Source organism: Phalangium opilio, unplaced genomic scaffold (genome assembly GCF_054372755.1).
Source record: "Phalangium opilio isolate 3A_F unplaced genomic scaffold, DU_Popi_V2 ptg000031l_1, whole genome shotgun sequence".
In the NCBI taxonomy this organism is placed as follows: domain Eukaryota; kingdom Metazoa; phylum Arthropoda; class Arachnida; order Opiliones; family Phalangiidae; genus Phalangium; species Phalangium opilio.
The window spans coordinates 10,276,735-10,293,956 of NW_028324158.1; the positions used below are offsets into that span (position 1 = coordinate 10,276,735).

General features: G+C 39.2%; 1 protein-coding gene and 1 long non-coding RNA gene across 4 annotated transcripts in view; one reads left to right on the forward strand and one right to left on the reverse strand.

The window, feature by feature from the left end:
• Positions 1 to 17,222, reverse strand: part of LOC149690561 (uncharacterized) — a 159,042-nt gene that overhangs the window by 32,190 nt on the left and 109,630 nt on the right. The gene's annotated exons all lie outside the window — the stretch shown is intronic.
• Positions 1 to 17,222, forward strand: part of LOC149690562 (uncharacterized) — a 78,881-nt gene that overhangs the window by 25,535 nt on the left and 36,124 nt on the right. The window lies entirely within an intron of this gene.

A 17,222-nucleotide genomic window follows, 5' to 3' on the forward strand; every position in this document is an offset into this window, starting at 1 on the left:
AGTTTGGATAGCCCAACGAGTCAATCTAGACGACAAATCTTTCATTTTGTGCAGCCACTGCAAGGCGCTGTTGTCGGTTATAAGCGTGAACTCTACCCCCTCTATATATTGTCGTAACTTCGAGAGGGCCCACACTAATGCTAACAATTCTCTTTCCGTAGCGTGGTATCTTTGTTCGGCATCTTTCAATTTTCGGCTAACAAAAGCTACTACCCTCTCTTTCCCTTCCTTTGTAATTTGATATAAAACCGCAGCTATACCAATTAAACTCGCATCCGTTTGGACAAAAAATTGTGATCCTGGGATTGGGTACCCTAAAATCGGAGCCGTCACTAAACAGTTTTTTAAGTTCACGAAAGACTCCTCGCATTCCATAGTCCAGTCCCATTTTTGATTTGACTTTGTCAGCTCCGTTAGAGGTTGAGCAACCTCCGAGAAGGCCGGAACAAACTCTCGATACCAACCCGCTAGTCCTAGAAAAGCGCGAATTTCTTTGACCGTCTTTGGCCGGGGGTAATCTATTATTGCTCTTATCTTTTCTGGATCCGCGGCAATACCCTTCGCGCTGAGTACATGACCTAAATATTTGATTTCTTCTTTTAAAAAGTGGCACTTCGCTGCCTTACAGGTAAAACCCCCCTCTCCTAAAACTTCCAACACCACGCGCAGGTGGTTCATGTGATCCTCTAATGATTTTGAATAGACTAATATGTCGTCGATGTAAACTATTACAAATTTGCCCAACTGTTCCCTAAAAACATACGCCATACACCTTTGAAATGTAGCCGGACTATTCCTTAAGCCAAAAGGCAGCACATTAAATTCGTACAACCCTTTGTGCGTGACAAATGCTGTATACTGCTTTGACTCTTCCTCTAAACCTATTTGCCAAAACCCATCCTTGAGATCGAGTATCGAAAAATAACACGATCCAGCTAACGAGTTTAATTCTTCCCTAATATTGGGCATGGGATAAGCGTCTGGTACAGTTACCGAATTGATTTTTCTATAATCCCCGCAGAACCGGTGCGTGCCATCCTTTTTTGCCACGACAACTATGGGTGACGCGTATGGAGAATGACTGGGACTTATGATTCCCTTATCTAGCATTTGCTCAATTTGAACATTAACGATCTCCTTTTTGTAAGGAGACAAAGGGTAAGGTCTCGCCCGAATGGGAACATCGGTGTTCAATTTAATCTTGTGCTTTACTACGCTTGTATGGCCCGGTTGACCCGAAAAAACAACCTGAAATTCGTCTATCAATTCCTGAACACCAGAAGGAATATCTCTGTTTGCTATTTCCCTATCCAAATGTGCGGCTTCTAGTTCTACTGAAGCGACAGCGCTCCCCTCCCCATCTCTATTTTTCAGTGGATAAAGCGTTTCATCCGATCCAAAACAATAAGACGAAAGATGGGGTTTGACGTACAACCCGGTGTATAAACAAAAATCCCATCCTAGTATAAATTCACTCTCTAACATTGGCGTAACTATTACATCAAACCTCCATGATTTATCTTGTATCTTTACAATAACACTAGCTTTCCCAGAGATCTCCAAATTACCTTTATTTGCTACCTGCACTGTACCCCCATTCCAAGGTTTCAATTTGCAATTACCCTTCGCCTTGTCCCACACATCTTTGGGCATCACTGTTACGTCCGAACCACTATCAAGGACCGCAAATCCATCCCATGAACCCACTGACACGGGAATGTTTGGTCTACCCTGTTCTTTTATCAGTTTTCTCACTGCTAGAATATTCAAGTCAACGTCCTTTGAAAGGTTTAACGCCGGAAATGGCGTCATTTCATCCCATATTTGGTCACCCATTTCACCCATTTCTCTACATTCACTCATTTCACGCGGGGAAACCTCAACGACCCTTATCAGGCTAGAGTGAAATTGATGACCCTCGTATTCCACCTCCTCCGAAGCCATTTGGTTCTGAAAACGTTGCTCTTCATGGTCTACTTCTACCGCATTATCGGGTTGATTGTCATGGTCCCGCCCTTGACCGATGGAAGATACTTTGGGCATAGGTGGTCTTTGGATATTGTTAATCCTAACAGGGCAACTAAAAGATCTATGCCCGAACCTGTTACACTTATAACACTGTAAGCCCGAATCTGGTTTTCTCTGTGAATAATTATTCGCTTTAATTTGATTATTTCGATTAACAGGATTAGGTTTTCCATAATGTCCTGAGTTTTCGCTCCCCTGCAAATTTTGCCTATTTTCGTTATACCTTTGATTTGGTAGAGCATTAAGTCTAAAATTTTGACTGTTTCTATACGTTGAGCCACTTCCATTAGCAGACAAAGACGTAGGTCTAGGAGTGAAAATTCTATCATATTCTGAAACTTGTTCATTGAGCCTTTGTGCCCTTTGAGCTGCCTCCTGCACTTCCGAAATTGACGGGCTATGCGATAACCGCATTGTTTGCAATAAGTGCGGGTTCATCCCACTTAATATTTTACTAGCAATACTAGTTGAACTCATTTTCGGATCAATTTGGCGACATAAGCGCTCTTTTTCTAACATATACGTCAGAACGCATTCATTTGGCTTTTGCCTCCTACGCGCTAATTTATCTTCAAGTTGATATCGGTAGTCGATACCAACAAAAGCCCTGCAAAAACGGTCGCGAAATTCCTCCCACGTACCCAAATCGACGTTTGCCCTATCCCACCAAAGTACTAGATCCCCCTCTAACATGCATTCCATTTTTTGAAAAATTTCCTTATCACTAAATCGAGATAGTCTTCTATACCTTTCCACGTCGTTTAGAAAACCCAGAGCATCTTGTCCAATGGAGAACCTGGGCATCGTTACATTTGCACTTGCTGGAGTCAGAGTTGAAAAGTGTCCAGCTACATTCTCAGGATTAGGTCTCGCATGGTGAAATGGCTCGACGCTAGACCTCGCAGTGTTGAATGGTTCGGCACCAGCGTTCAATTCACTATTAAGTTCATAAATTTGGGTACCCGAAGTCGACGAGTTGTGGGCTTCGCGTAACGTCTCGAAGTTCGGTGGTTCTGAATCCGCGGTCCCGTCCTTTTGTATCGAGGTGGCTAAACTTTCCAGTGCCACGGTGTTTAGATCTACGAGCTTTCTTTGTTCGTTCATCACTTGCTTCATCATTTCACCCATTTGTTTGGTGACCTGGGTAGTTACGGCAGTTAATATGCTGGTCAAATCGTTTGGGGTAAAACTCGAATTTGTTGGGCTTCTAGCCGTACTAGTCTCTTCATTATTAGACTGACTACCGTCTTCGTCTGTCGCTCTAGGATCATCACCCACTTTTGAAGATTGATTTCGCGTCATCATTGTTAACCCTTTTTCTTTTACTTTTTTTTTTTTCGCACCGTCTCGTTCCAATTTTTTTTTCTTCCAACGCAACGTTCTTCCTATAGTCTTCGGTATTCAAGGTTTGAATTTCCCCAACTCTCGGCTCAGAGATCACCGCTTTTTGGCTATGAAATTCCTCTTGGCTTTCCTTTTGATGATTTCTTTGTATTGTTCCAACTATCGGCTCTGAAGAAACCTCGGTATCCTTCCCCGCTTTTTGGGTCGTGAAAATTTCCGCTTTCGCGACTTCAGTTGTTTATATCTTACTGGCTTATTACTGTTCTTCCTTTCTATCCTATTAATTTTTCTTCGGTACCGTCCTAATACAAATCTGCCCCGCGCCTCCACCAAGTTATGTGGCGAGGTATCGCTACATAAGTTTTTTTTATCGCGGGAAATAAGGAGAGCGTTTTAAATATAACATCTTTATTCCATCCAAGCCAAAACTGAAGTGACCTTTTTTCTCTCTTTCGACCGATCACCCCTTTAATCCCCAAAAAAACCCCAAAATTTCCCCAAATACATCTCCGGTGGTCGAAAGCCCGGCGTCAGTCTTTTTACCGAAGGTTTACCAAATAAGGGCATAAAGTGCAAAGAGGGACTTTCACTAAAGTAAGAGGGACTTTCACTAAAGTCCCCGTTGCAATAAATTGATAATAAACAAAAGAAGTTTCTTAGGGTTAGGTTTAATTCTTTAGCTCCCTCTCTCTCTCTCACTCTCCCATTCTTATTCCGATTCAGTGATTCTTCAGATTTTTAATTAAAATAACTTCTTAAAGGGGGGTGATACCGAACGATGTTGCTAATGGAAACCGTTAGTTTTATAAAACCTCCTTCCAACTTAACTTGGCAACTGAAATAAAATAAATCTGGAGGCTAAAAGAAAACGAATGCTCTTTCAAGTTAACCCGCGGTTGGGTGCCGGTATTTTTGGTTTTCCTAGGATATTTTGGTTCCTTTTTGGGTTCCTCTCTCGTACGCTTCCTCTTAACCCCTTTTCATCCATTCGGGTGCCGAAACGCTTGGCTAATTGGCATCCATCCTGCCACTAATTACCATAATTAAACGAAGGGGTGTGCCTCATTCACCGCCCCCTCTTTTCTACTATACTTACATAGCACCAATCCCTTCTTATACAGGGTGTTACCAAGAGTTCATTCACGCTAATAACTTAAGTATATAGGGATATAACTTTAACCTCTTGCGAAATTTTGTTTACTAATTTTGTTTCAAACATTGATAACTAAAGAACATGCATCCTCTGGCATTTTAATATTAAAATTTTATTGGTGGAAATGATTTGTTTACAAGAGAAAATATTATCATTAGGGGAATATTTCAGGAGATTTCGATTATCCAAGGCTTAGCTTCAGCACCCTGTACTTTCTTTATAAGAGGGCCAAGGCCTAAGATATATTAAAGGGATCCCTTGAACCCGGTGTATCTTCGATTTGACGGCGCCATAATTGATGCTCGGCGCCTCCTTATAAAGATTTGGGTAAAGAAGGAAGGGGAAAAGGCGCGTGGCTGTGGGATTTGACTTTCAAATTCGGCTGCTCAAGATGAAAAGCAAGCCGAGACTGACTACCCAAATGAAAAGGCGCTAAATTGCAATTTCATTCGTTACTGGGCGTTAAAGGGGATTCCCTACCTTCCTTTAACGTATCTCTTCTTAAGCCTTGGGAACAAATATACGCTAAGACTTGGTCTTCAGCCTTCGGGAACGGGAAGGGCGCCAACGTTTTCCGTTAATGAATCAAGAAACTGAAACTTTGTTTCTATACCTAGATAGCTAGCGTATGTATGTGAAAATTAAAGCAAAAGATCAATGGCTGGCCCACTGGTGCTGTTCGAACTCGTCGTAATTAAGTTAAGTACAGCCCCGGTGAAGGCACGATATTTGTTGTTATAAGCGAACCACTCCGCCTTTAAAACTTCTTTGGTTATTTACTTAAAAGGGCCGGAGAACAAAGGAAAGTCTAGAGAATAAAAAATAATACCCTTGCTCATAGTACAAAATTTCCTTACACCTTCCCTTTAAGAGCTATAATTTCATTATAGCACTATTCCCTAAACATCAAGGGTTGGGGTAAACTTGCAAGTACAAGTATATATTTAAGTACTAGGTAGGGAACGACTTTATAGGATCACAGAAGGTAAAGTACCTGGTATCCAAACTGTGAAAATTAGGTTGGTTATAAGGCCCCTGTTTCGTAGACAAAAAGGTAACAAAGGTCTGTCTGATACAAAGAGACCGTTGCGTTTTTGGCGCGGAAACTTCGTGGACGCACGTGGTCGAAACGCGCCAAAAAAATTAAACTAGTTGAGCCTTAGTGGGTTCAGTTTTTAAGTACTGTAGCAATACGCAATATAGATTCCAGATATTGGATTAGTTTCCACACTAACCATGGTTCTAATCTATTCATCACAACAGCCAGCAGACTGTAGCTCAAGCACCTTGGGACATTTCGTGACAAATTTAGGGCATTGGAATTAATTACATCTCTATATTCACTCACGTCCGTTCTAGTTGGAAATTGACATGGAATTATAACAGCTGAATCCCTGAGTTTATCAACCGTGAATTTGGCAAATGGGCACGTGCAGCAATGGTCCCCCCCTTTGGCGGAATTAACCAGACCTGAAGTGTTCGTCCAGCGCTAGACAATGTTGCAGACAACAATGCTACCGTTTCCGTTATTATAATGTATGTATCTGGCGAACAAAATGTTACGTTTAGATAATATAGTACGATAGTTGGGTTTCATTTAGATATACATTACAAAGCGAAATTATGCAAATTAAGTTTGTAACAGCTAGTCGTTGACTTTGAAAGAAAGCTTCAATATTTAGTTAATTACCATAAAAGGGAAACGCTTAATCCGGTTTACCCTTAACAGGATTCGGATGAAATTTTTATTTTTTGAAAATCCCTGATTTTTTCAGATTATCCCCTGACTAAATTTTGACAATACCCCTGACCATTTTAAGGTGTTTGCCAGAGCCCACTTCATAATTACACCTGGGCCCATATTTAGCATTGCTAGAAGCAATCATGGTTTGATATATCAAACGAAAACCCTGACCTATAACCCTGACTTTTTTAGGAAAAAACTCTAAATCCCTGGCTTTTCCCCCCATTTTCCAGATCCCTGACTTATCCAGGTTCCGAACGAACCCTGACCTTAATTCACGGTACATAAATTGTTCATTATAACTTTATAATTAGCAGTTAAATATTAATGAAAATATATAGAAATTTCCCAATAACTTATTTATTTAACACACAGAGTGGTTTAGCTATAAGAAGCCTATAGTCTATGGGGTAATTTATAATAGAAAATAATTCAGACCATTTTCTGTTTCAAACTGTATTTTACGTATGCACGAGAAATTAATATCTGTAGTCTATAGAAATTCCATTGATTGCCCACAAAATCCAAAGATACAAAAAAAAAAATTTACACCTCGAAGCTAAACACATTTATAAGTCTTTGGGGGAACCGCCTTCTCTATGGAATTCGTAAGCAATTTGAAACAATAACCGCCAGAAATTTATTTAATGTAACCTAACACAAACTAAAAACAGGCTCGGACCACTTATCTTTATGATTAATTACAAAAGGGGCACATAAATGGAACACGTATATGACATGAAACCTTAAAGGGGATTAAAATCATATTTATACTCGTTTTTATAATAAGCGAACAAAGCCCGCGTAAAATTTAGAAATTAAAAAAAAAAGATATTATAAATTGTTTTTATTTCCGCGATAATTATATACGGACGGAAAGAGTCATAATTTCCGAAAAAAACAGGTTTTTAGGACCCCCGGAAGCTAAATTCAAAAAGGGCTAATTACACAGACCGAAGTATTAATTGATACTTATCTTCGCGACTTAAATAATTAATCAAAAGTAAAAAGAAAAATATGGGTTGAGAATTAATTGTGTAAAAACCAAATTCGGAGTCCTTAAAGTCAGAAAGCTTTGAAATCAGAAGCTCATTAATTTGAAGTATATCACTACCAACGCTATTAAACACATCTCTCCTCTTTGAATGGAACGATATACGTTTGCTCCCCCCCGCGACTATTTGTGTTTCAACAAATGAAAACTAAAATTGAATAACTCTAGTTGACTAATGAGAACAACTTGAACATCGCATCTCATGTCAAACAAAAGGATAGTTAGGTACCTTAAGTGGGCGTGGACCTAGGAAAAGGAAAAAAGGGGATGAAAATTTTCCTTCAATCTCCATACCACCCCCCTCCCTCCCTGAAGGGATGGGGTTAAAGAAGCAATGAAATGTTAGCTTCATTACCTGCAATGGCAAACATTTATTTTTCCCCCCTTTGGTTCGCCCGCAAGAAACCTTCAATGCAAGCAAGCATCCCCTCCATCCTTCTCCTTGTTTTCTCTCTTCCTGGCCATACTTCAATCCGTACTTTGGACAGAGAGCAAAAGATGGAGAGCGCCGAGATGTGGGGTTACTAGAGAAGATGGCTGGGCGATGCAATCACGCAACCTAGAACCAGTGCTTCCTCCATAAAAAGGGGGGAGTCTCGCAGAGTGTCGCAGAGACCAAAATTCTGTCAGCCCTCCCCTTTCAAACGCGGTACGGAGCGCTGGCTGCCTCAGTCCTACAGCGCAACAGAGATAAATTGTTTACAATTTTACCTCCTTCGCGATTTCCCCCATCCCCATCACGTGACGTACTGCGGCTCCGTTTTGCCTCGAAGTGAAGCGCGTCAACCATCTTATCTAGCATAATGTACTTTACGGTTCCATTGCCCCTGTAAAATACTCTGCCTTCATTTTTCCCTACACACATTTCGATCGTAACTTGTCCCTAATCTTTACCAAGTAAGGATACCATCTTTTGAGTCCAACTTCACTGCCAAGTGAAACGAGGACTGAAGAGGAAAATGAAGCTGAACCTCGAGGGGCTTTTTCCCACTGGCAAACGTATATAACAGGGGCTTTCGCCCCCCTACCACCCAACTCTTACACGGTCAACAAGGAATATGGGAAGAGATGGGATATAAATATTTAGCTTGAAAGGATAACCCTATTCTCCTTTTTGGCGGGAATACATTACTACAGAGCGCGGGAACTGAGGCTGAGACGAAAGGGAGGGAAGAGAAAAGATTTGCTAGCTAGGGGAAACCATAAGTGAATCATATTACAGCTCCCTATAAGTACTGGACGTAGGTTATGCTTTTGTAAACAGCGTTTTCTTCCAAGACATCCAAGCCAGCCATCTATAGCCCAGTTTTACAAGTATAGTTTTCCCATTAACCCGGATCTTGAGTTAGGTTAACCTACGGAAGTTCCGGTTGATGATAATGTCTGTCAGACCACCGTCAGTGTCGTGATTAGTGTGAAGCTTGTTATCGCGTTATAATTTTGATTTAGAATGGCTTATGTTTCTTTGCTAATTAGAAAAAACGCGTAGGATCAATGTAACTAATTGCAATCGTTGCAAGCCCAAATTAAAGAGACATCTGAACACGATCTATGTGATATTAAAAGCACTAAACCGTAAGCAACTAAAACGTTTTGTAAAACAGAAAAATATTGACAGTAAACGTTAAATCATTGAAAAGATTTGCCACACTTTAAAAACGAAAACAAATTTCTATGTCTACTCACATAACCTATAATTAGTAATAAATCGGTCCAACTATCATCGCTAAAAACATTCAAATCGGTGGAAGCTCAGTGCTGTACTAGGGATACATTAAAAATATTCTAGCATTATGAAGGCTATTTTGATCATTTGAATTCATATTAATTTCCTTTTCAACACAAGCGTTCAAAAAATACCGCATTTAAAAAATAGACCGCCAATTATTTTTTAAAATCGGAAAAGTAAAGTGGACTTTTACCATTATATTCACAACCCAACACTTTGTATGGAACAACTTGTTTCCTTCCGCGCTCTTCTCTCTCAAACCTTTCCTCATTAGCTACCACTTACTTCCGTTTGCTTGCCCCGCTTATTAAAAATTTCTTTCGCGCCAAAATCATTCCTCTGGTTTAGTTCACAAATTCGCCGCTGCGTTTCGCATATACCGTTTTCTCTTCAGTGCTAGGAGACAATGCTGATGCACGGCGATGTTATATCGTCCAGTACTTCTAGGGAGCTGTAATATGATCCACTTCTGGGGAAACCTAATGGTCCTTTAACAAAGGATTACCATCTTCGGATAGATGGCGCCTAAGAAATACAAAAACTGCAAGCTCGGCCCTCCCCCCCCCCTTGATCTAAAAAAAGTACGCAAATCGTCTTGGGGGATAATGTATGGTAACTTCTTTGGATAAGGATTGTTATATTACGTTTGTACAATACCTCTAGGCCTAGGATGATATCGAAAGAATGTATAATACTGTATTGTACACCGTGGTTTGCTTTGCTATTTGACTGATCAAACATTTCAAATTTTGAATGATATTATTGTAATATTTCCGTGTATATATATATATATATATATATATACATTGACGTAACTAAATATTTGAAGATCGTACCTAGCAAGACGAATACAAATATTTGATCATATCAGTTCTGATTTTATAGTAGCTGCTTACGGAATTCTAAAGATGTTTCTTAACATATTTTTTGGTTCGAAAGAGCTTTTTTAAACGTTTTTGGACTATTTTTTAAAGCATATACAGGCTGTTTCTGTCATAAATTAAAAGGGTGGGTTCTTTGTGTCAAACTGAGTGAAAAGTGTTGGGGTCTACAATATTTAGATATGGAGATATTGGCTCCCAAACACTAGGAGTCCATGTGTAAATATATAGCTTTATAGGGTAGAAATGGAAATTGTGTTTTATACTCTTTGTCTTGGTGCATCTATCTATTTTGTTCTTCTATTCTATTGCTTATATTATTCATTCATCTAAATTCAAAGCCTTTTCTAGGCCTATATCTCTTTTAGCACATTTTCACGCATTCTAGTGGGATAATACGCGTAAAGCTCATCACCATTATATTTCTTTTTCGACCCCATGACAATTTGCTTCAGTTTTAAATCCTTAACTCGGATTTTCAATAGTTTTAACATTCCTAAGGGGATACACCAAGGCCCCGTAAAGGAAACTTTGAATCCGATTGAATTTCGTAAAGCCTTCAGTTGAATTTATTCCATCAGATTCAAAATCGATTTAAATGTTATAGCAGCAACTCGACAAATACGGATGTGGTGTACGTACGGCCTAGTTTCATAGTATTTGATATTTAAATTGTTTTCTATAGTTAACTGTTGTATCGAATTGTTTCAAAGCAAATTAGGGGAATTTTGGTTCTATAAGACTTATTGTTGCATTATGGATAAGGACAACCTCAAGGAGTACCATAATTTCATAAGATATGTTGGCCATAAGTTTGTCACTGGTTACAAACTCATGGAGCTTGTCATGAAGTCAGGGAGGTAGGTCATAGATTAGAGGAAAAGCGACGCATGGTGAGGCGCTGTCAAATTTGGGCTTAGTACAGACTAAATAGAGGGAGATGGACTGCCAAATTAACAACCGAGTGTAGCCAATCAATTCTGGCTTGTCGTTCTCGAAATAGCTCGAGCTGTAAGTCACTAGCATTACGAACTTATATAGATAGTGTCATACTTATGGAACATGTCTTACGGTAGTACTGATAAGTCCACAGGAGGAACAGTTCCACTGAGGTAAAGTGTTAGGCAATGGTTCTAAATTAGTTAGATTAGAAAATCATCTGCTGAGAAAATTAATACATTCACAATATAAGACATAGTTACAAGAGACGAAAATTATTATCCGATGTAAAAACGTTATAAATCTAAAACCCCTAGCTCTATTTTTCATCTTTTCTCTAAAACATTTTGATGGACTCCCCGTTTAAAAAAATGACGTAATTCGCGTAGGGGTAGCTGTACAACATTATAATGGATAAAGGGGTCAAACCTAGAGGTCAAACTTTTAAAATTCCTTTACTAAATTAGAAAAAAAAGGTCCCAAAAAAGTTGGCTGGTTTTCCTATAAAAGTTGGGTGGGAGGTTTGGTTGGTTGGGTTGGGTTGGGTTTGATGGCGGATGGCGAGGACCCCCGGTTTTTCTTAATGGAGTTTCTCGTCGAGTTTGATCGAAGAGTGGACGTGCTTTGAAGACGCAAAAAACGATCAACAAAAGACGAACTGCAGGCAGCGTGGAATAAAGCAGCCAAGGCTTAGTTTAGAACTTCCAACTATACTTACACAGTGGGCAGGGCAGGCAAGCTAGGTTTATTTTATTTATTTTTAAACAGGGCGCAAAAAGGGGACGGACGGAAAGGAGAAAAGATGAGCCTTTTAAAACACACATGCATATACGTGGCCTTATCGAACCCCATCCTTTTTCGTCTACCGTTGTCTTGAATAGCCCAAAAGTTTAATGCTTATAAAAGATTAATAGTGGGACCGGGAATGCATACAGCTACTGGGAATAATAGTGTAGCCATTTTTCTCAACGTATCTAGGCGGATTTTGTGGGAGGAGCTATAGAATATCATTATGTATGGTGGATATTACCAAATTCGCGCCTGACCTCGTGTTGCTACTAAACAAATGAAATCACAGTTAGAAAGGAAGTCAGAATAGGGACTTGGCAAAACTACGTCATGCAACGTCAAGCTACCTTCCACTAGCTCTGGGGCGGAGTTAAGTCCGAATTCAATTGCCAAGTAACTATTATGACGCGTGACGGATAGTAAGTCCTCAAAACTCGCAGAGAAATATGTAGGCACAATTATTCCTAGTAGATGTATGCATTCCTAGTGGGAGGTATAAGTACATAAGGCTTAGAGATCAATTTTTCAAACGCCCTGGAGTTCTTCCTTTCTTTCTTTTATCTAGAATATTTATAATGATTGTACGTAAAAGGTAACATTCAACGTAAAATAGGGGCTAAGTTCTAAATTGAAAAATTTTAGACCAAAATAGGCTAAATTAAATGAAAAAAAAAGAAAATAAATATTATATAATATGGTAAAGCATAAGTGCATTACTTATAAAGTTCCTATAGGTCGAGATAACTTATAAACAATTTGACGACACGAGACTCTGGCCCATAGTTTTGTGATCTAAAAGTTTTAGAAAACATTGGAGATTATTTTGGAGGGTTCTTTTAGATAGATCGGGACTCGCCTCTACTCTTTAAGCCAACAATTTATTATTTAAATAACAGGCAGGGAGATTATTTAGTATTATGCCACGGAGACTTATAAGAACAATGAACTTATGCGTGAGTCTGAATAAAAAAATAATAAAAGCAAAAATCGATGTCTTACGACACTGAAATTCAATTTAAATTTTAGATTTTTTTTATTGAAATATTAAGCAATTTCTAGAAAGCAATTACGTGTAATAAAAACGCATACCCACGTCATACCTTTAAATAAACAACAATTGTTACAACAGAGCTGCAATTTTAAATAATTTCCACGCGATTATGTTCTCGTGTTCAGACTCAAGTCGCGAGGCTTACAAACGACATTCATTAAATATTAATTTAAAAAATGAATAAAAATGAAAATGAACCGACACCCAAAGTCCTTGCTAATGATATAATCAGAGTTATAGCTTATATACTTTGTAGGCCTAAGCCTATATGGACATAAATTAAGTTTGTTCAAAATTAATTTTTACTATACGTCGCGTCCCTGCAGTCACGTATACAATTTAGAAATAATTATAAAGCAGACTAAACACGAAACTAAGTACTAGCTATACTACTAGTAATGTTATTACTCAAAGTGGGCCTCGTCCTCGCTTAGGGTCGGGTCGGGTCTTCGGGATTAATCAATAACATAACAAAAAGATCTTTTATTATTATTACATAAACAAAGAAATACATGTGAGAGAGAGCAATAGACAGAGACAGGCTAAATTAACCTTTATCACACAGAAGTGCCAGCTATAGAAATTGAAGCCACGCATGTACCGGTCTAGCTAGTTTCGCGCCTTTGGGATTGTCGCTACTCATTAAAAGAGGGTTATTTCATTGCGCTATACGCTAAGCCTTAGGCTGGAGTCAAGGTTCGCTCATTAGAACCTAATACTAATACCCTAGAGGTAAATCTTTAGAAGTAATCAATAAGTTACGACTGTGTTTGGTGGAATAAGATGCCAGCGCCATCTTCATTTTTAAATTAAAAATAAACCTGTTTTAATTGGATTAAAATATTCCACTGTATGCACGAGCAAAGGGGTCGTAGTTCATTGTACTGTTTAAAGCTAGGCCAGCGTGAAATGTAAATATAACCATAAGTTAATGAGATATGTTGGCCATAAGTTTGTCACTGGTTACAAACTGGAGCTTGTTATGAAGTGAGGGAGGTAGGGCATAGATTCGAGGTAAAGCGACGCCTGGTGAGGCTCTGTCAAATTTGGGCTTAGTGCAGACTAAATGGGAAGATGGACTGCAAAATTAACCACCGAGTCTAGGACTTCAATTCTCGCTTGTCGTTCTCAAATTAGCTCGAGCTGCAAGTCTCTAGCATTACGAAGTATAGGAAGTTTGACGTATTTTGCAAAGTTAAACCTTGCATTTGCTATACTGATAATTTCCAAAGTTTCACTTCACGTTTTGAACTTCTGGTATTTAATGCAACGATTTATTGGTACAAGTCTCTCAGTGACGATGGTATTTAATCCGCGAATGCTAGGGGCTACGTTCGGGCCCTCTCTACTAAATCTGCTCCTACGTTTAATAAGAGCTATCCGTTACGAATATCCGAATAGGATGTGGGTTAGGATTTCCTATCTGCATACGCGTCGTAATTAAGTATAATTAATGAGCTAATTATGTTTTGGGAATAATAGATAACACTATTTATGATCTAGACGGAAGAAAATCGTTGCCGAAAAAAAATAATAATTTGCAAGTCAAATTTCTTTTTCAGCTTAGCCAACTATATAGCTTCGCTTTGTTATGGGAGTGCAATTAAGATTGAGAGGTCATCGAAAGGGTTAATACATGGAGGTAGAATTACGTCAGCTTTGGAAGCCAATGGGGAAAAAAGTTTTGAGTAACTGTTTCCTTTGTTCAAGGGTAATTTTCAAGCATGCGCAATAGAATCTTTAACCCAAACTAATTGTAATTTAAAACGTTATCATGTATATGAATAATCAACATAGGACATGGTTTAAAATGACTCTAGAACTGATTATCTGCATGACAAGTTGTCCTGTGTCCAGCATACGCCATAAAAGTTTGCAATAACTGACCACTCCCATAGCTTTTTATCTATGGGCATACAAATCCGTTACTTCTTTTCTAGGTATTCTTCACTTCATTACACTGTAACCTTTCGAATTTATTAACCTACACTTTTAAAACGGTACAGCTAAGCCTAAACTATTACCACCCTAAACCAATTACCAAACCATACAATACAAAACACTTTCTTTCCCACCCATAAGGCTGCAGCATTGCATGGTTGGATGAATAACCGGCTGCAGGGTAGCTCCGGAACTTCGGATTACACAGCTTGGCTTTTTAAACCTAAACAAATTTGAACTTACTAAACCACTAAACCGTTAATCGCTCTGTTATATTAGCCATGAAGCCACACTGCAGCTAGGGGAGAGGCGAAAAGTACGTGGCAAGAACGCTTCTAGTCGAATTATAGACCTTAAACGACTTTTTAAATACTGGTTGAAAATGGAAAGCCATATTTTCAGGCTTAGCGAGTTAAGTGAACTATGCGCATCAGCGTGATGCTTGGTAGCTTGGCGAAAAAAAAAGGACTATACAGGGTGTTTGTGAAAAGTCCATCAATAATGAAAGGGCGTATTTATTGGGCCATTTTGAGTCGAAAATGTTCTATGACATTTTGCCGTCCGAGCCACGGTTTTCGAGTTATGATTTGAATATTTTAGGGATGACCCCTTCATTAAATTAGCGCTGTCTTTCAATTTCTTAATTAAATTTAAGGGGTCATCCGTAAATTACTCCAATCATAACTTGAAAACAGTGGCCCGAACGGAAAAATGTCATAGAACATTTTCGACTCAAAATGGCCCAATAAATACGCCCTTTCATTATTGATGGACCTTTCACAAACACCCTGTATACTCCCCTAAATATAATTTAGCGTCGCGAGGAGCAGCTAGGATCGTGCCCAATTATTATTCAGAGCATTTCGCGTGACACAGCCCCGGCGCACGTTCCAGTCATTATTTTAGCGATGGGCGTGCGGCGAGGGACAGACTTGCAGGGTGCCACCGTTTAGGGCCAAAAAGAAGGCAGTGGTGTGCAGGATGCTTTCTTCCGTTTTGAACGCGTCTAGGATGGCGCCGGTTTTACTTACAGTAAATGCGCCGGTAAAGCAGAAACTAATAAACGCTGGACTTTCTCTATAAGAGAAAGGCTCCATGAGACGCGGTCCTTCGAAAACATATCCATGGCTGTGATAATGACCATAGACCATTTCGATGTAAAGGGGTAAAATTCCGCCTTCCATCTCGCTTTTTGGCGATTGCGCTGTAGTTTTTTTTTTGTTTCGTGAGAGTCTTGTATGTAACTGTCAGCATACCACTCTCTTTTACGTATTTTGTTGTCCCAAACAGTTCGTGAAATTTTTTGGGCCCCCTCACTGGTTTAAGTCCCTGTTTTCATCACACGCGCGTTCAGTGCAACATACCAAAGAGATTGATTACGTGTGATCGGTTTTCCTCGCTGAATGCCGTGAACAACATGTCCTATTCTTTCCTTAGTTGGTCGTCAGTTTCCAGAAACACGATTTCTAGTTTCCAAAAGTACGTGGAAGGGTTTTACGAACTTTTTGCAGACTTGAGTCCATTACCAACTAGTCTCTGTCGATCTAGACTAAAACGGTAAACCTTAATTCTCTTGTCACTATAGTTTAGGCTATACCAGGCTTCCATTCCCTTAACTCCCGGTGTCAGGTATACTAAAGTATTAATTTTTCAAGAACGTGTCCGGCAGAGTTTTACAACCTTTCGTGGTTGGCGTGCAGCATGCCGCGGTTTTTTTACAGGTCAGCCTTAGGTGTGACCTTTATATAGTAGCGGGTCTAATTCCGTGACACAACTATCGAGGTAGTCACGTGATATATTGCCCTCGTCGAAGACCCTATTTCCTTTTTAGTTCTCTTCATTATTTTTGAGAGCGTGCATGCGCTTTTTGCCTTAATGAGCTATTCTTGTTGTTTTTAATTACATGCCCCTTTTGATATTAATGTTAGTTATTCCGGGGGTCGGTACATTTCGCTTTAATTAATGAAAGTTTAAAGATAAGTAAATGATTAAAGTAATTAAGTACTGATGGTTGTCGCTTTTGTTAGCTTTTTCGATCCTTTTGCTAACGTTTCAAAAATGATTTAATACTAGTTTAACTGGCTTAAGGGCCCCTCTAAATTCAGTGCAGTACTGCCGGGCCCCCTGTGAGAAAAGTTAGTCCTGTACTGATTCAACTGATAGGATCTTTTGGAAAATAGTATTAAATTCATCTTGAAGAAGAAAAACAGATGAAACTGCAAAACCAATTTAAATATCTCATGTTTTAGGATGTGCAGACCAAACTCAAATTTCCCCACGTAAACATTTTCAATTCATATTTCAACACCAAAGAAAAGATATTATCAACGCACGTTGCTTACTTAGCACAAGATATAACCCTTCTATGACGTCAAACTTACTATAAATTAAGCCTAATCTAAACCGAATCAACATGGCGTTAAGAGCCGCGTGGACTATGCGCGTCCTAAAGACTCAAACCGCGAATCCCAAGCGTAGAGAGGAACGGCCTCGTCCACTTATTTGACTAAGTAAGTCCGCTGCAGGCTGTCCAAGACGCGTAAGGCGCGAAGTAACCTTATGGTGGATT